The sequence below is a fragment of the Pristiophorus japonicus genome, unplaced genomic scaffold (assembly GCF_044704955.1).
Source record: "Pristiophorus japonicus isolate sPriJap1 unplaced genomic scaffold, sPriJap1.hap1 HAP1_SCAFFOLD_826, whole genome shotgun sequence".
Taxonomy (NCBI): Eukaryota; Metazoa; Chordata; class Chondrichthyes; family Pristiophoridae; genus Pristiophorus; species Pristiophorus japonicus.
This window is the reverse complement of record NW_027254747.1, coordinates 102181-118352: the sequence shown is the minus strand read 5'-3', so window position 1 is coordinate 118352 and position 16172 is coordinate 102181. Positions and strand designations below refer to the sequence as shown.

At 46.2% G+C, this 16172-nt stretch overlaps 1 pseudogene; it reads right to left on the bottom strand.

Moving 5' to 3' along the window:
• Nucleotides 1-2242: 2242 nt before the first annotated feature.
• Nucleotides 2243-16172, bottom strand: part of LOC139257401 (zinc finger protein 420-like) — a 32668-nt pseudogene continuing 18738 nt past the window's right edge.

Genomic DNA, 16172 nt, shown 5'->3' with positions numbered 1-16172 from the left:
ATACTGAGTAAAGCTCCCTCTAATCTGTCCCATGAAATCCTCCCAGGTCAGGTAAAGGTCCCTCTACAAACTCGTATCAAACACTCCCAGGGCAGGTAAAGCACGGGCTAGATACAGCGTAAAGCTCCCTCTACATAAGATGTGAAATCTGTTACTTTCTGTATCATTTATCATTTTTTTGATCTGATTTAGTAAAAATCCTCCATAAATATTGCATATGACAAGGTAGAGAGAGGAACAAGTGAGTGTACAACTGAACCCAGTCACTATTTCTCCTTCATTTCCCTGTCCAGTCACGATTTTTCCTTCATTTGCAGATGCTCCCTGACCAGTCCCCATTTATTCATTTACAGATGCTCCCTGACCAGTCACCATTCCTCCTTCATTTACAGGCACCCACTGACCAGTCACCATTTCTCCTTCATTTACAGACGCTCCCTGACTGGTTTCCATTTTTACTTCATTTATAGATGCTCTCTCACCAGTCACCATTTCCAGTCACTCCCTGACCAGTCAACAATTCTCCATTTACAGACGCTCCCTCACTGGTTTCCTTCATTTATAGACGTTCATTTTCTCCCTCTCCTGGAGTTTGCCGCGGGGCCGCTTTGTGGACCTTTCTGTTGTGGCTTTAAGCAGATGAAACCCTGTGGTGTGGAGCAAACATTGCAACATTTGGTAGTGAAGTGGATTCATTCAGGAGAGACAGCAGGGATTATTGCAGAAAATAACATAGTGTAGTGAGAAAGGAAATGCAGTGGATGTTGTGCAGATGGATTGGCAAAACGTGTTTGATAAGGTGCCAGACATGAGGCTTGTTTATCAAATTAAGGCTCACGATATTAAAGGGAGTGGGGCAGTGTGGACAGGAAGTTGGATAAAAGGCAGAAAGCAGAGAGTAGTGGTTAATGGATGTTCTTCAGACTGGAGGAAAGCAAACAGTGGTGTCCCTCAGGGTCAGTGTTGGGACCATTGCTCTTAATATAGAGACAGGATCTGGATTTGGGTATATGGGGCACACGATCAAACTTTCCAGATGACACCAAATCTGGGACCATGACCAACTGTGAGGACTGCAAGTGACTTCTGTGTGAATATACAGGTTAGTAAATGGCTCCGGTAGATGTCAGATAAAATTTAATGCAGAGAAATATGAGGTGATATATTTTGGGAGAAGACAATGGTCGGAAAAGTAGATTTAACAGTAAAAGTGTAAAAGGAGTAGACTGGAACAGTAAAGAGATGTCAGATTCTAGCTAATGCCATGTGATATTAATTAGCAGGTTTGAGAATCCAGTTTCAGCAACTTGAATAAGAAATATAAGATGAGCAGATTTTCTGCCCTGTACTGTATCTTGTATTGATCCATCAATCAGAGTAAACATGCAAGTCCCGCGTGTCCACAGTAACTGACATGAGGTCAGCCCGCTGGATGGAACCTCAGGCACCCTGAGCTTGATCTCCGATGTCTCCAGTCCCGACTGCCCCCTTACATCAGTCTCCCTTCACTTTTATTCCCTGCAGTGATCCATCCCTGGCTTCTCTGCTGGATTTTGGCAGGAAGCAAGGAAAAGACAGCTGGAACTTGAACGCATTCCCTGGATCCCAGCAGATACTTTTCTTCGGTAATGTTCTCAATATCCCTAAACTACTCTGCCTACTGTTAATTATATTATTTCTTATAGTTTCACAATTATAGGTATAAACATCGCACATTATAATCTAATATATTACCCAATCTGGTTTAAGCTTACATTGTGGTCAATAACAGACAAACCCTGTTCTTTCCCCTGATCTGATTAGAATTTCCAACTAGCCTATTCTGTGGAATAGAATGTCTTACCAGTGTTACCATGGGTCTGCTAATTCCCACGGGCAGATCAGACAAAGTGCTTTTAGTGGGAGGCCCAGCAGTGAAAGTAAAACCAAACCAAAGGGAACAAATAAAGATTTAAACCAAAGGAACAGGAAATGGAACAATGGGAAAAAAACACAACTGGCCCAAAAGTGTGATTAATTTTCCCAAAAGGTCGGTCTAGACAGTTAGAAACTCCTCCTGGTGAGTGTGTGCCTGCAGGACTCGGCTTCACTCCAGTGTTTAAAGGCACAGAGCGCTGGCCTCACACCCAGGGGGCAATGTGTGGGAATTCCAGGGGCAGTGAGGACACGTCCAGAAATACCCCAGAGCAGTGAATGCCCACTGGGCCCCAGCACATGCTCAGGGGAAACCCCAGGAATGGGCAAAGCCAGAATGCCCACTCTGAACCCAGTTTGCTGCTTCCTCTGTGCCCAGCACTACCTCCATCCCGGCACACGGAAGTGGAATTTCAGCCTCAGTGTTACAAGTTTCATCGGTTACAGGCAGGAGAGAGGAATAGTTCACACTGACACCGAGCTGTGTGATCGGGTCAGTCTGTATATGACTGACGGGCCCTTTTGAGTGGTCAGGTTTTTAAATTCCCCGTAACTCTAATCCCAGATATAAGAGAGGAGAGATCTGTGTTTAAATCAAAGAGTCTCCTCAGAGATTCTCTGAGAGAAGGAACTGGTCAGCTTTAAACACCAGAAAGAGAAAAAATGTTAGAAATTTCCAATTAGCATTTTTTGACCAATTTCATTTCCCACAGGGATGGGGAATTCTAGAATAAGAAGGAACTGGTCATGATTTGAAAGGTATTGAAGGATTCGAGGAGCTCTTACATTTGGGATATTTATTTTGTCTTCTCAAGGAGTTAGATAACAGTGAATATAAAGTTGCATTATTGGGCCATGATGTATTTACTTGTTTATGTTTGGTTAAATATATTTTCTGAGTGGATTTAAATTCAAGACAACGTTTTCAGGCATGATGCTCTATTCACACATCGAGGGTGAGAGAGATGCTGTGGGGCACACGCAAAGTCCAGTAGCTGAAAGTGATTCACAGACTGGGTTTTGTGTTTCGTGATCCCGGGCATGTTACCAATACTATCGCTGCATCTCAAGGCTAGGAGAGGCACGCTGGGAGGTATGGGGAGCTGGGACTTGTCCATGAAGTAACTGAAGGTATGAAAACTGAAATAAAGTAGAATTAGAAAGGAGAAAAGGCCCAAAAATGTAGCAGTCAGTAAAAGGACATCAATTAGTCTCCTCTTATCTAGGAGACATTAAATATCGACACACTGTTATTTGAAATATCAAAATATTAAACTCCAGCTCAGTTAAAAGATTATCAACACCAGCAGAAACAAACTCCAACAGTCAGAATGAACATGATTCAATCAGGGATGTGATTAACAGCAGCAACAACAGCAGAATTCAAACCTTGCAGTCACTTGTGAGCTCGCTGGTGTCTCAGTAGGTGGGATGACTGAGTGAATCCCTTCCCACACTCAGAGCAGGTGAATGGTGTCTCCCCAGTGTGAACTCGCTGGTGTTTCAGCAGGTCGGATGACTGAGTGAAACTCTTCCCACACTCAGAGCAGGTAAATGGTCTCTCTCCAATATGAACTCGTTGGTGTCTCAGCAGGCTTGATGACTGAGTGAATCCCTTCCCACATTCAGTGCAGGTGAATGGCCTCTCCCCAGTATGAACTCGCTGGTGTTTCAGCAGGGTGGATGACTGAGTGAAACCCTTCGCACATTCAGAGCAGGTGAACGGCCTCTCCCCAGTGTGAAATCGCTGGTGTGCCAGCAGGTCGGAAGACCGAATGAATCCCTTCCCACACTCGGGGCAAGTGAATGGCCTCTCCCCAGTGTGAACTCGCTGGTGTATCAGCAGGTGAGATGATCGAGTGAATCCCTTCCCACAGTCAGAGCAACTGAACGGTCTCTCCCCAGTGTGCACTCGCTGGTGTGTCAGCAGTTCGGATGACTGAGCGAATCCCTTGCCACACACGGAGCAGGTGAACGGCCTCTCTCCAGTGTGAATTCGCTGGTGAGTTACAAGATGGTATGACCGAGTGAATCCCTTCTCACACACTGCACAGGTAAATGGTCTCTCCCCAGTGTGAACTCGCTGGTGTGTCAGCAGGTCAGATGACCAAATGAAACCCTGCCCACACACGGAGCAGGTGAACGGCCTCTCCCCAGTGTGACTGCGCTTGTGCCTCCCCAGGTTAGATGATAGGCTGAAGCCTTGTCCACACACAGAGCACATGTACCGTTTCTCCCTGCTGTGAACGGTGCTTTTAGCTTTCATGCTCAAAGGTCGATCATATTTCGGTCCCAATGTAACGAGTAACTCCTTGAGATCTTGGCGTGACATTTGGTTTGAGATTCCCGTCTGCAAATCCTCCCCTTTTGACACCCTGTAAAATGAATTTCAAACAGGAAACGGAAGGTTGAGAGAGAACCTACCTAAACATAAAGACAGGTTGTGAAATTGAGCTTAATGAATCTGGTCATTTGTTGGGCTGGCACTGGAGAAATGTCACCAAAGAAGCTGCTAGATTGTCGTTAAAAATCTAACTGGTCACAATGTCCTTCAGGGAAGGGAACCCACCTTTCGTGACAGTCCCACATGGGAAATTATTGGTCCTACTGGGCTCAGAAATACTGGGGGTTAAACCCAGCAACTTCTCCATCTCCAATCCAGCTCAAACTGATGCAACAAACAGACCCACACAGGAGGCCCGGAACCGACCTCCGCATCCAGCGCCCACACCGACACAGAGCGGCCTGCTGTATAAATGCAAGTTGTCGTTTTCCTTGTGTGGGGGAGGTGCTGCCCCTGGGGCTTCCTGGTGCCGGAGCCCTGGTCGCACGTCCACCAGGCCCTGCGGCTCTGACTCGGGGTCTGAGACCTACATTCGGTGTTGCTGAGGCCGCGCTCGCTCTGCTCAGTCTCCGGGAGCCGCTCCGCACAGGAAGGCGCTCTCCGGGATCAGCCCTTCCCGTGCGCTGTCCCCCTGCTGATGGAGATAGGGCATACCCCCCCATGCAGGACACTCTGGGTAAGACTATCTGCCATTGTCGGGGAGTGGTACAACACAGAAGGAGGCCACTCGGCCCATCATGTCTGTGCCGGCCTTTTGGTAGAACTATTCAACGAGTCTCACTCCTCTGCTCTTTACCCGTAGCATAGTATATTTTTCCCTTCAAGTATTTATCCAATTCCCTTTTGAAAGTTACTATTGAATCTGCTTTCAGGCAGAGCATTCCAGATCACAACTAGTCGCTGTGTAACAAATGATTCCACATCTCACCTCCGGTTCTTTTGCCAATAACTGAAGTGCCTCATCCACTCCTTGCTTTGGAGGCAGTTCAGTGAAGGTTCACTAGGTTGATTCCGGAGATGAGGTGGTTGACTTATGAGGAAAGGTTGAGTAGGTTGTCTACTCATTGGAATTCAGAAGAATGAGAGGTGATCTTATCGAAACGTATAAGATTATGAGGCGGCTTGACAAGGTGGATGCAGAAAGGATGTTTCCACTGATGGGGGCGACTAGAACTAGAGAGCATGATCTTAGAATAAGGGGCTGCCCATTTAAAACAGAGATGAGGAGAAATTTATTCTCTCAGAGAGTTGTAAATCTGTGGAATTTGCTGCCTCAGACAGCTGTGGATACTGGGACATTGAATAAATTTAAGACAGAAATAGACAGCTTCTTAAATGATAAGAGGATAAGGGGTTATGGAGAGCGGGCGGGAAAGTGGTGCTGAGTCCATGATCAGATCAGTCATGATCTTATTGAATGGCAGAGCAGGCTCGAGGGGCCGTTTGGCCTACTCCTGTTCCTATTTCTTATGTTCTTATCCCTGGCACCATTCCTTCTGCACCCTCTCTAAAAGCTTGGCATCATTCCTAAAGTTTGGGTCCCAGAATTGAACGCAGTACTCCAGCTGAGGTCTAACCAATGTTTTATTAAGGTTTAGCATAACTAAATATCAAATGCTGATATTTCCGTGATGCGGTTTAAACGGTGAGGTATATCCAGTCAGTTGGATTTGTAAATAAGACTGTGAACCGAAAGAAGCACATTTGGAGTGGAGAGCCGTGAGACACGCTGTGTAACCAGGCTCAAACACTCTGCACATCCCAGACATCACTTGTTTCCCACTTGGCATGAAAGGAATATGCTACTTGCAACAATTCATTGGATTTGATTTCAAATATATTAGTATAGAAACTGAATCATGTTTCTATGATTGCTTTCCCAACTCAGATTCAAGGCCTCTATTTTTTTCTTTGTCTGTGTACAGTCCCAGCATTCCAACCCTGGGACTGTACATGGAGATTCTAACCCTGGGACTGTACATGGAGATTCTAATCCTGGGAATGTACATAGGGATTCCAACCCTGGGACTGTACTTGGAGATTCTAATCCTGGGAATGTACATGGAGATTCTAATCCTGGGAATGTACATGGAGATTGTAAACCTGGGACTGTACATGGAGATTGTAAACCTGGGACTGTACATGGAGATTCTAAACCTGGGACTGTACATGGAGATTCGAACCCTGGGACTGTAGACGGGGCATTCCAGCCCTAGGACTATAGAAGGGGACCCATCTCTGAGGCTCTTGCTACAAATGTGTGGGATGTAAACTGAGTAGCATCTTTAGACGAGATGGTGAGGCTGCAATTTTCACACGGGCACTTGGCCCCAGTTGGGACCAAACACTGAAGCCCCACCCACGTTTTGCACCAAGAGAACAGCGCATGCGCTTTACTACTCACTGTTTCAAGATGGCGGAGCGTGGAACCGGCCTTCCTGTACAAAGATGGCGGCAGTTAGCCTGGGCCTGTGAATTGGAGAAAGTCGCGAGCTGCAAACGTGGGGCGATCAGGTTATTATACCCGGCTTGCGGCATACACCAGTTGTTTATGAAGCCTCTCCGCCCACTCGCGGATCCATTACGCCCCTCCGCCCCATGAATCTTACCGAGTTGTCCGCAGCCTCTCCCTACTGTCTCTCTCCACCATTACACGCAGCGCGGATGCTCCTAACCAAGGCGGATTTCGCGCTTGCGCGCTGGGAACTTGTAGACTGGGTGCGGCACATTCTCCCCCGCGGTGCATGCTGGGGAAACAACCCGCCATTGAAAGGCCACGTTTGTCAATAGACCTGGATTTATCGTAATTGCTTTGAGCACTGAACCATGTTCATTCTGGCAGCTAGAGTTTGTTTCTTCTGATTTTAATAACCCCTATACCTGGGCTGAAGATTATCATTCCTCATGTTGAGGCTCTATAATTCCCAAGCGGAGCATAAACGCCGGCATGGACTGGATAGTGTATGTGCCGTATATCCTATGTAATTTTGTAGTCTCAGTGCGCAGCACACTCGCCTGTGAGGGAGCACTGCGCTGTAAACCGAGGCCCCGTTTGCCCTTTCAAGTGCGCTAAAAGATCCCATGATACTACATTTATTTCGAAGAAGAGCGGGGGAGTTATCCCCGGTGCCCTGGCCAATATTTATTCCTCAATCAATATAACAAAAAAACAGATTATCTGGTCATTATCACAATGCTGTTTGTGGGAGCTCGCTGTGCGTAAATTGGCTGCCGCGTTTCCCACATTACAATCGTGACTGCACTCCAAAAAGTACTTCATTGGCTGTTAAAAAAAAAAACTTTGAGACGTCCGGTGGTCGTGAAAGGTTTTATAAATTGGTGTCTCAGTGTAAGTGGTCCCTGGATTTGGTGCTTCAGTGGTTCCAGGTTTTTTGTCACAGTATTGGTAATCCCTGGATTTGGTGTCATGGTGTAAGTTGTCCCTGAATCTAGTTTATCAGTGTAAGTGGTCCATGGATTTGGTGTCATAGAGTAAGTGCCCCCTGGATTTGGGATCACAATGCATGTGGTCCCTGGATTTGGTGTCACAGTATAAGTGGACCCTGGATTTGGTGTCATAATGTAAGTAGTCCCTGGATTTGATGTCAACAACATTTCTTAACTGGGACTGAGGCCAAACCCGCAGCCCAGCAATATGTTCAGCACAGAATGATCCCACACAAATCTATTCCCAAATAACACAGTCCACATTAATTCACCAGAAACAGTTCAATACCCACAATTAACTGCAGCACTGCGCCTAACTTCAGTGAAACACACAATTCAAAATATTTTAAAGAGGAAGTAAACCACATTATAGTGGTCAGGGCATCAAATCCAGTTTTCTTATGTTTCAGTACAAGCAATGGCACAAACACCTTGAAGATAAATCTTATCAATTTACTACACTTCCCTGACTTTCACAAGAATTTGCATTAATACCAGATTGCACCCAGATGATTTATGCCAATTCACCCAAGAACAATGATTTAAGAAAAAAATCCAAATTGATGGTGTAATTTTCCTGTTTTCATCTTACATCTTCATTCACTCCCTTTCATTAACTTTGATACAGTATTCACCATTTCACTCAAGAGCCCCGGAGGAATTTTACTGTCTAATACAATATTATCTTAATATCTTTAAAACATAGATCAAACATTCCCACTTGCTCCAAGTTATAACCCATTTTGTTTGTTTAATTTTATTTAACCATTTTTACTTAACTCTTCTTGGACCTTTTATTCCCCAAAATATGCCAGAGAGCAATTCAGTCTGCGAGATGAAGGATGTTAGTTAATTTTAACACAACAGTCTCCCTCCAAAAACTTCTTTCTGAATATGTAGTTTGGACAAGACTACATTGACTGGCTCTTTTCAAAAAGCAAACTTGATTATCCCCTTAAATTTCAGCTAACTTTCCCTCCTCATGTGCTTGAACAGCACATCAAGTTTTAATTTCACAAACAAATTATGTCCAGACTTTGTGATTTACAAAGAAAACTAAAGCAACAATTGCATTTGGATGCAAGTCATTTATCTCCACCTTCAAGCAGTGTTTCTTGAAAAACAGGATTACATGAGATATACGGTACAAAAACATACCATTCGACCCAACAAGACCATTTTTATTCTCCACTTGAGCCTCCTCTCGCCTGTCCTCATCTAATTCGATCAGCATAACTTGCTATTCCCTTCTCTCTGATATGCTTGACTAGTCTCCCCTTAAATGCTTCTATACTATTCGCTTCAACCACTTCCTGTGGTAGTGAGTTCCACATTTTCACCAATCTTTGGATAAAAAAGTTTGTTCTCAATTCCCTATTTGATTTCTTGGTGACTATCGTATATTGATGGCCTTTGTTATGCTCTTCCCTACAAGTGTAAACATTCATTCTTTAGTGTCCTTACACCTTACTATAGAATGTTTAACTAATTTACTGGAATTCTTTGAGGATATAACAAGCATGGTGGATAGAGGTGTACCGATGGATGTGGTGAATTTAGATTTCCAAAAGGCATTCGATAAGGTGCCACACAAAAGGTTACTGCAGAAGATAAAGGTACACCGAGTCAGAGGAAACGTATTAGCATGGATCGAGAATTGGCTGGCTAACAGAAAGCAGCGAGTCGGGATAAATGAGTCCTTTTCGGGTTGGAAATCAGTGGTTAGTGGTGTGCCACAGGGATCGGTGCTGGGACCACAACTGTTTACATTATACATAGATGTCCTGGAAGAGGGGACAGAGTGTAGTGTAACAAAATTTGCAGATGACACAAAGATTAGCGGGAAAGCGGGTTGTGTAGAGGACACAGAGAGGCTGCAAAGAGATTTAGATAGGTTAAGCGAATGGGCTAAGGTTTGGCAAATGGAATACAATGTCGGAAAATGTGAGGTCATCCACCTTGGGGAAAAAAACAGTAAAAGGGAATATTATTTGAATGGGGAGAAATTACAACATGCTGCGGTGCAGAGGGACCTGGGAGTCCTTGTGCATGAAACTCTTTTGAGTTCCTTGTGCATGAATCCCAAAAAGTTAGTTTGCAGGTGCAGCAGGTAATCAGGATGGCGAATGGAATGTTGGCCTTCATTGCGAGAGGGATGGAGTACAAAAGCAGGGAGGTCCTGCTGCAACTGTACAGGGTATTGGTGGGGCCGCACCTGGAGTACTGTGTGCAGTTTTGGTCACCTTACTTAAGGAAGGATATACTAGCTTTGGAGGGGGTACAGAGACGAATCACTGGGCTGATGCTGGAGATGAGGGGGTTACCGTATGATGATAGATTGAGTAGACTGGGTCTTTACTCGTTGGAGTTCAGAAGGATGGGGAGTGATCTTATAGAAACATTTAAAATAATGAAAGGGATAGACAAGATAGAGGCAGAGAGGTTGTTTCCACTGGTCGGGGAGACTATAACTAGGGGGCACAGCCTCAAAATACGGCGGAGCCAATTTAAAACCAAGTTGAGAAGGAATTTCTTCTCCCAGAGGGTTGTGAATCCGTGGAATTCTCTGCCCAAGGAAGCAGTTGAGGCTAGCTCATTGAATGTATTCAAATCACATATGGATAGATTTTTAACCAAGGGAATTAAGTGTTATGGGGAGCGGGCGGGTAAGTGGGGCTGAATCCACGGCCAGATCAGCCATGATCTTGTTGAATGGCGGAGCAGGCTCGAGGGGCTAGATGGCCTACTCCTGTTCCTAATTCTCATGTTCTTATGTTCTTATTTTTATATACCTGAATGACCAGGTGAGGAGTGACTCCCACAAGTTCACCCCCTGTAGTCAAGGTGTACATTTCTCAGGTGTTTACAGTGAACAGTGTTACATAAAAGGTTACAGTTATATGAAGGTTACAAACATGACATCACCTCCCCTCCATGTCTTTGGGTCAAAGATTGAGTCCTTCAGGCGGTCAATGCTCTCTTGTGGAGCGCCACAGTTGGGGTCTCGGTGACCTGAGGTGATTCCGGCCTGTCCGGGCTGGCCGCAGGGACTGTACATGCTGTTGAATGTCCTGTTGCTCGTTCACTGGCAGTGGTGTGGGTAACATCTCATGATCTTCCTCAGGTTCCTCAGTGTCCATGCTAAACCGTTTCTTTACTTGGTCGAGATGTTTGCAGCATATCTGCCCATTGCTAAGTCTGACCACTATGACCCTATTCCCCTCTTTGCCAATTACAGTACCCTCAAGCCACTTGGGTCCCAAAGCATGACTAAGAACGAATACAGGGTCATTGATTTCTATGCATCTCCCCACTGAGTTGCGATCATGGCACTCGATTTGAGACTGGCGCTTGCCCTTAACAATGTCTGACAGGGCTGGATGAATGAGGGACAGCCGCATTTTAAGCATGCATTTAATGAGTAGTTCTGTGGGCGGGACTCCCGTGAGCGAATGCGGGCGGGACCTATAGGCCAGCAGGAGGCGCAATAGGTAGTACTGAAGGGAGGTTGCTTGAATCTGGAACATGCCCTGTTTTATGATTTGAACCGTACGTTCCACCTGGCCATTGGAAGCCGGCTTGAACGGTGCTGTCCTGACATGTTTGATACCATTACCCGACATAAACTCCTGGAATTCATAGCTAGTGAAACATGGGCCATTGTCGCTAACTAGGATGTCTGGCAAGCCGTGGATCACAAAGACCATATGCAGACTCTCCACAGTGGTGGATGTTGTGCACGAATTCAATATGATGCATCGATCCATTTCGAGTATGCATCGACAACAATCAGGAACATTTTTCCCATGAACGGGCCCGCGTATTCTACATGAATACGTGACCATGGCTTGGTGGGACAGGGCCACGGGCTAAGTGGGGCCTCCCTTGGGGCATTTCACAGCTGAGCACACATCGTGCACCTGCGAACCCCGTGTTCCAGGTCTGAGTCAATTCCCGGCCACCATACATGTGACCGGGCAATGGCCTTCATTAGCACGATGCCTGGGTGCTCGCTGTGGAGTTCCCTGATGAATACTTCCCTACCTTTGTGGGGCATGACTACCCGACTGCCCCATAGCAGGCAGTCGGCTTGGATGAAGAGCTCGTCCATCCTTCTGTGAAATGGTCGGACCTCCTGTGTATGGGCGCCCAATCTCCAGTCAGGAAACATTTCTTTATCAGAGATAGGAAGGGATCTCTGTTGGTCCAGATTTTGATTTGGCGGGCTGTGATGGCGGAGCTTGCGATGTCGAAAGCCTCAACGGTCATGACCATCTCCGCGCTGTGCTCCACCGCCCCCTCAGTGGTCGCCAGTGGGAGCCTGCTGAGCGCGTCAGTGCAATTTTTGGTGCCTGGCCGGTGCTGTATGGTGTAGTCATACGCAGCCAGCGTGAGGGCCCACTGCTGTATGCGAGCTAACGCATTGGCATTGACAGCCTTGCTGTCGGACAACAGAGATGTTAATGGCTTGTGGTCCGTTTCTAACTCGAACCTTCTGCCGAAAAGGTACTAGTGCATCTTTTTCACCCCGTAGACACATGCGAGTGCTTCCTTTTCAACCATCCCATATCCCCGTTCTGCCTGGGAGAGCGAGCTGGAGGCATAAGCCACAGGTTGGAGTTGGCCTTCATCATTACTCTGCTGCAACACACACCCAACCCCATAGGATGATACATCACACGTTAAAACCAGTTTCTTACAGGGGTTGTACAAGGTCAACAGCTTGTTAGAACAAAGCAGGTTCTGCGCCCGATTGAAAGCCCGTTCTTGACAGTCCACCCAAAACCATTCACAACCCTTAGGCAGGAGCACGTGTAGCGGCTGCAACAATGTGCTTAAGTTCGGCAGAAAGTTCCCGAAGTAATTCAAGAGTCCTAGGAAAGACCGCAACTCCGATGTGTTGCCGGCCCTGGGCGCATGACAGATCACCTCCGTTTTGGATTCGGTAGGCCGGATCCCATCTGCGGCAATCCTCCTGCCCAAAAACTCGACCTCTGGGGCCAAAAGCACACACTTGGACTTCTTTAGTCGCAAGCCTACCCAGTCCAGTTGGCGTAGCACCTCCTCCAGGTTGTGGAGGTGTTCCTCGGTGTCTCGACCCGTGATTAGGATGTCATCTTGGAATACGATTGTTCCAGGAATGGATTTAACAAGCTTTCCATGTTCCTCTGGAAGATAGCAGCCGCTGAACGAATGCCAAATGGACACCTGTTGTAAATAAATAGCCCCTTGTGCGTAGTGATGGTAGTCAGAAGCTTGGATTCTTCAGCCAGTTCCTGAGTCATGTAGGCTGAAGTGAGGTTCAACTTGGTGAACAGCTTGCCACCTTCCAGCGTGGCAAAAATATCCTCCGCTCTCAGAAGCGGATATTGGTCCTGTCGTGACATCCGGTTGATGGTGGCCTTGTAGTCGCCACAAATCCTGACTGAGCCATCCGCTTTAAGGACAGGAACGATGGGGCTTGCCCAGTCACTGAATTCAACAGGCGAAATTATGCCCTCTCTTCGCAGCCTGTCCAACTCACTCTCAATTCTCTCATGCATCACATACGGCACGGCTCTGGCTTTGTGGAGCACTGGTCTGGTGTCCGAGGTGATGCATATCATTACTTTGGTGCCCTTAAAAGTCCCGACACATAGTTGAAAAAGTGACTCGAATTTCTGTAGGACCTGTGAGCATGAACTTTGCTCAACAGATGAAATGGCGTGCACATCCCCCAATTTCCAGTTCATCTCAGCTAGCCAGCTCCTCCCCAAGAGTGCGGGACCATTCCCCGGGACAATCCAGAGTGGCAGCCGGTTCTCCGATCCGTTGTGTGTGACCACCAAGTTTGCACTGCCTAGCATTGGGATAATCTCTCTGGTGTATGTCCATAACTGCGTGTCAATGCGTTCCAGTTTGGGCCTGTTAGCTTTGAGTGGCCATAGTTTTTCAAATTGTTGGGCACTCATAAGTGACTGGCTGGCTCCTGTGTCCAGCTCCATGCGTACCGGGATGCCATGTAATAGGACTTCCATTATCATAGGTGGCGTTTTGGTATACGAGCTGTGGATGTCTGCCACATGAACCCACTGGACTTCAGCGTCCATAACTTTGCCCCAAGCATCAATCTGCCTTGCAGATCCCTCATCTGGTTCCTCTGCCTTGTAAACTAGCCTCGCAAACTAGCCTCGCTATGAGCTTTCTGCACATTCTGGCCAAATGACCATTGAAGTTACAGTTTCTACAGATAAATTATTGAAACCTACAGGTTTTCGCAGCATGTCTGCCACCACACCTCCAGCATGAGCTGAGATTGTTGTGAACAAAGGAACTGTTACCAGGCATTCCTCTCTGATTGTCTCTTTGATTACTCCTGAGCACTCTGTTGGTGAGTGTCAATGGTTCCATCCCGGGACGCATTGTCCCTTGTGATGGCGTGAATTGCCGTTCCCCCTGCCATTGTCTCTGTTGCTGGCCCACCCTAGAGTCTGTTGCTGCCTGGGCAGTGTTGAATTGCCTTTGCCTGCCTGTGGGGTTCTGAGTCGCATTTACAATGTTAACTCCCTGGTCCATCGCCACGTTGGAACCAGGGCTGCACGCGTAAATTATCTTGGTCTCCTCTTCCCCTGCCATGAAGGTCTGAGCTATCATTGCTGCCCTTTCTAAAGTCAAGTCCTTGGTCTCAATAAGCTTCCTGAAAATTGCGGCATGACCAATGCCCTCAATGAAGAAATACCTTAATATCTCCCCCCTGCAGGTGTCTGTGAACTTACAGAGGCTGGCAAAACGGCGAAGGTCCGCAATGAAGTTCAATATGCTTTGTCCCTCCCGACGCCGATGTGTATAGAACCGGTGCCGGGCCATGTGTATACTGCTTGCCGGTTTGAGGTGCTCACCGATCAGTGTGCTGAGCTCTTTAAAAGGACTTGTCTGCCGGCTTCTCGGTTGCGAGCAGGTCTTTCATCAGCGCATATGTCTTAGAACCACAGCTGGTCAATAGATGCGCCCTTCGCTTGTCAGCCACTTCCTCTCCCAGCCAGTCCTTCGTGACAAAGCTCTGCTGGAGCCTCTCAACGAAATCGTCCCAGTCCTCACTAACACAGTACCGTTCCTCTGTGCTACCGGTGGCCATCCTCATGGGTCGTTGATTCCCATTTCTCGTCGCCAAATGTAATGTCCTTACACCTTACTATAGAATCACACGAGGCATATACCGCAGACAAGGTCACTACGTGACCTGAACCTTTATTCCCAGGACCAAGAAGTGCTAACCCTGCGTGGGACATCCCTTTATATACCTGGATGACCAAGTGAGGAGTGTCTCCCACAAGTTCACCCCCTGTGGTCGAGATGTGCATTTCTCAGGTGTATACAGTGTTGTTACATAAAAGGTTACAGTTATGTGAAGGTTACAGACATGACACATTCTGTACCTACTCTATCAAAACCTTTCCTAATTTTAAAGAATTCTATTAGGTCACCATTCAGCCTTATTTTTTGAAGAGAAAAGATACCCAGCCTCTCCTTATAGGATAGATATACCCTCATTTCTGCTATCATCCTTGTAAATCTTCTCTGGATCCCTCCAGTGCATCTATATCCTTTTTTTAATATGGCAACTAGATTTGTATTCAGTAGTCTTAAGTACAGTCTAACAATGTTCGATACAGGTTAAGCATAACTTCACTACTTTTCCATTCTATAAGAATTCAATTCTGCAACAGTTCTATAACAATTGATCCCGATAATTTAACCCAATAGGGTAGTTGTATATCCAATTTTGTCAAGACACTGTGACATTCGATGTCTGCAGATAACTAGAGATAAATTCTTAAAACTGCTGGATCTCTTGCTATGCCATCAACCTCTCATCAAACTGGAGCAGGCAGTACCTAATATAGTAGTCCCTGGCTACTACATAGTCTAGAGACACAAGTCTGCATTTTCTTCGACATGCATCAACATTAGAAGCATGCAAAAACACTGTGGCCTTCCTGTGGCAAGCACAAACCACTGGTCTTTAGACATTTCTGATCCCAACATAATATTTCTAATCTAAACATTCTACGATGGGAATATCCACGGCTCGTTGGTTGCTAACACCAACTGTTGCTCAGTGAACTCTGTCTCTGTCTCTCTCTCTCCCTCTCTCTAATGATGCCAACCACATTTTCCCTCGATCAAATGCATTTAACACAAACACCTTTCAGAAGCTGAATTAACCGAGTTCCATATGCCAACATCCCTCTAATTTTCCATTCACTGCAACTGAAAAGAAACCGACAGATTGTATCAGTCAGGATGTGAAACATATTACAACAGATGCTAGATGTTCTTAGAATTAATATTGTTCTCTAATCTGTCCACTCGAGGAGTTTGATAACAGATTATCCTGTGAATATAGAGCTGGTTTATTGGGCCGTGATGTGTTTACTTGTTCATCTTGTTGACTCTAAACCTTTGCCAAATATTTGTTGTGATCAGT